At 41.0% G+C, this 3,620-nt stretch overlaps 1 pseudogene; it reads left to right on the plus strand.

Moving 5' to 3' along the window:
• Positions 1-2,192: 2,192 nt before the first annotated feature.
• Positions 2,193-2,602, plus strand: LOC122729934 (annotated as a pseudogene).
• Positions 2,603-3,620: the final 1,018 nt, after the last annotated feature.

Raw genomic sequence — 3,620 nt, forward strand, 5'->3', positions numbered from 1 at the left:
TTAAAAAGTTTCTGTTCAAACAGAAACAATGCAATCCAAAATTAGAAGGGAGGCAGAAAGCTGGGAAATAATTTTTATGGCCAGTACTTCTGATAAAGGCCTCATTTCTAAAATATATAGGGAACTAAATCAAATTTATAAGAATCCAAGTCATTCCCCAATTGAGAAATGGTCAAAGGATATGAACAGGCAGTTTTCTGATGAAAAAACCAAAGCTATCTATTCCCATATGAAAAAATGCTCTAAATCACTATTGATTAGAGAGATGCAAATTAAAACAACTCTGAGGTACTACCTGACACCTATCAGATTGGCTAAAATGACAAAAATGGAAAATAATAAATGTTAGAGAAGCTGTGGGAAAATTGGAACACTAATCCATTGTTGGTGGAGCTGTGAACTGATCCAACCATTCTGGAGAGCAATTTGGAATTATGCCCAAAGGGCGACAAAGCTGTGCATACCCTTTGACCCAGCAATGCCACTTTTGGGTCTTTATCCCAAAGAAATCATGGAAAGGGGAAAGGGACCCACGTGTACAAAAATATTTATAGTTGCTCTTTATGTGGTGGCAAGGAATTGGAAGTTGAGGGGATACCCATCAATTGGGGAATGGCTAGACAAGTTGTGATATATGAATGTAATGGAATTCTATTGTGCTGTAAGAAACGATGAGCAGGAGGAGTTCAGAGAAACCTGGAGGGTCTTGCATGGGATGATGATGAGTGAGATGAGCAGAACCAGAAGAACATTGTACACAGTATCATCAACAGTGTGTGTTCATCTACTGTGATGGACTAGATTCTTCTCACCAATGCAATGGTACAGAAGAGTTCCAGGGGACTCATGATGGAAGATGATCTCCAAATCCAGGAAAAAAGAAAAAAAACAAGAACTGTGGAGTATAGATGCTGATTGAAACATACTATTTCTTTTGTTTTTGGTGCTGTTTTTTTTATTTTGAGGTTTTTCCTCATTGCTCTGATTTTTCTCTTATAACATGACTAATGCAGAAATATGTTTAATGTTTTATGTATATGTGTGTGTGTGTGTGTGTGTGTGTGTGTGTGTATATCCTATATCAGATTACCTGCTGTCTAGGGGAGGGGGGAGGGTGGAGAGGGAGGGAGAACAATCTGAAATTGGAAAGCTTGTATAAACAAATGTTGAGAACTATCTTTACATGTAACTGGAAAAAAAATACTTTTATCAGAAAAAAAAATTTTTTTTTAAATTAATGTGGTCGGGGGCAGGTAGGTGGCAAAGTGGATAGAGCACTGGCCCTGGATTCAGGAGGACCTGAGTTCAAATCCAGTCTCAGACACTTGAGACTTACTAGCTGTATGACCCTAGGCAAGTCACTTAACTCATTGCCCTGCAAAAAAAAAAAAAATTAACAAAAGAAGGCTTACTTTACCATAATAAGGGAAGAATATTCAGAGCAGGGAAAGTATATTCAGTAAAGAGCACAGATTAAACTAAATACAGTTTGCCTGTGCCCCTGAAGGTCATGTTGCTAGCCTGTCAGTCAAAAGCCTGAGGGAGAAACTTATGACTGTTCACACCCTAGCTTTTGTACTTGTCCTAAGATGCTAAATCTATAGGCCTTAGTCTCCTGAGCCAATTAAATCTCTAGAATGCTTTCATTAAGTTTTAGGGGAAAAGTAACCTAGCCTGGGGGGCATCTAGGTAGAAATGGGGGCACCTAGGTGGCCCATTGGATAGAGCACTGGCCCTGGATTCAGGAGGACGTGAATTCAAATCCAGCCTCAGACACTTGACACTTACTAGCTGTGTGACCCTGGGCAAGTCACTTAACCCTCATTGCCCTGCCTCCCCCCCCCCCCAAAAAAAGTAACCTAGCCTGACTGGTAGGGGAAAGTAGTATCAAACTCAAATAGAAATGGAGCCCACTAAACTATAAATAAAGGTTCACATGGACCATATGGTGCAGTGGATAGAGTACTGGGCTTGGAATCAGAAAAACTCATCTTCAAGTTCAACTGTGGCCTCAGATACTTACTAGCTGTGTGACGTTGGGTGTAAGAAAATGGGTAGTTGTCTCCTCTCAATGTGGATATAACAGTCAGTCATATTCCTCCTGACCTGTTTGTAGGAAAAGGTCTCAGATTCCCTCCTCCCCCTCAGGTTAACAAAACCACATGATCAGCCCTTCACCCCCAGCAACCAACATGGGTCGCGTTCGGACCAAGACCGTGAAGATGGCTCGGGTCATCATCGAAAAGTACTACACCCGCCTGGGCAACGACTTCCACACCAACAAGCGCGTGTGCGAGGAGATCACCATCATCCCCAGCAAGAAGTTCAGCAACAAGATCGCCAGATATGTTACTCATCTGATGAAGCGCATCCAGAGAGGCAGGAAGAAGAAAGAGAAAGGAGGGATAACTATGTCCCTGAGGTCTCTGCTTTGGATCAGATCATTGAAGTGGACCCTGATACCAAAGAAATGTTGAAACTCCTGGACTTTGGCAGTTTATCCAACCTGCAAGTTACCCAGCCCATGGTTGGGATGAACTTCAAAACACCAAGAGGAGCTGTTTAATGTTTACTTTTGTGTTCTTTGCAATAAACTTGGGAACCCCCCCTCAAAAAAAAATCACATGGTTCAAAGAGCCCTGGTCTCAATAAGGTCTGCTCCAGGGTTGTGTCCATATAAGGAAGTATAAGGTCCACTCCTGAGTTATACCCATATAAGGGAGAGAGGTGGGAATAATGCGTTCCTATTAGCTAGTTTTTGCGGTAGATTATAACCCTTGAGTAATTGGACCAGTGATGAAAAAGGGGAGGGTCCATTCGCATTAGGGATTAGGGTATAAAACAGAGCCTGTGAGCCCCCTTTCTTTGCACCCACTAGCTGCACACTAGGGTACCTCCTTCTCATGAGAAGGAAATAAAGAGCCTTTGACACATCCCTGTTGAGTTCCTGAGAATTATTGAGAAGAGGATGTTTTTTCCCTCACATTGGGCAAATCACTTAACCCTGTTGCATCATCTGTAAAATGAGCTGGAGAAAGAAATGGCAAACTGCTCCAGTGTCTTTACCAATAAAACCCCAAATGGAGTCACGGAGAGTTGGACAGGACTGAAATGACTCAACAACAAATTTTTTATTTTATTTTTATTTATCTTGTTAAATGTTTCCCATCTACATTTTCATCTGGTGTGGTCCACACTTGGCCTGGAGGCCCCTTTTTTTTACACCACTGGTTTAGACCTTTTAAGATATTGCTCTGGGGAAACCTGGAGGGTCTTTCATGGGCTGATGATGAATGAGATGAGCAGAACCAGAAGAACATTGTACACAATATCATCAACATTGAGTGTTGATCTACTGTGATGGACTATATTCTTCTCACCAATGCAATGGTACAGAAGAGTTCCAGGGAACTCATGATAGAAGAGGATCTCCAAATCCAAGAAAAAAAAAAAAAGAACTGTGGGGTATAGATGCTGAATGAACCATACTATTTCTTTTGTTTTTGGTGCTGTTGTTTTTTCTATTTTGAGGTTTTTCATCATTGCTTTGATTTTTCTCTTATAACATGACTAATGCAGAAATAGGATTAATGCTTTACGTGTATATATATATATATATA

Source organism: Dromiciops gliroides, chromosome 5 (assembly GCF_019393635.1).
Source record: "Dromiciops gliroides isolate mDroGli1 chromosome 5, mDroGli1.pri, whole genome shotgun sequence".
Classification (NCBI taxonomy): domain Eukaryota; kingdom Metazoa; phylum Chordata; class Mammalia; order Microbiotheria; family Microbiotheriidae; genus Dromiciops; species Dromiciops gliroides.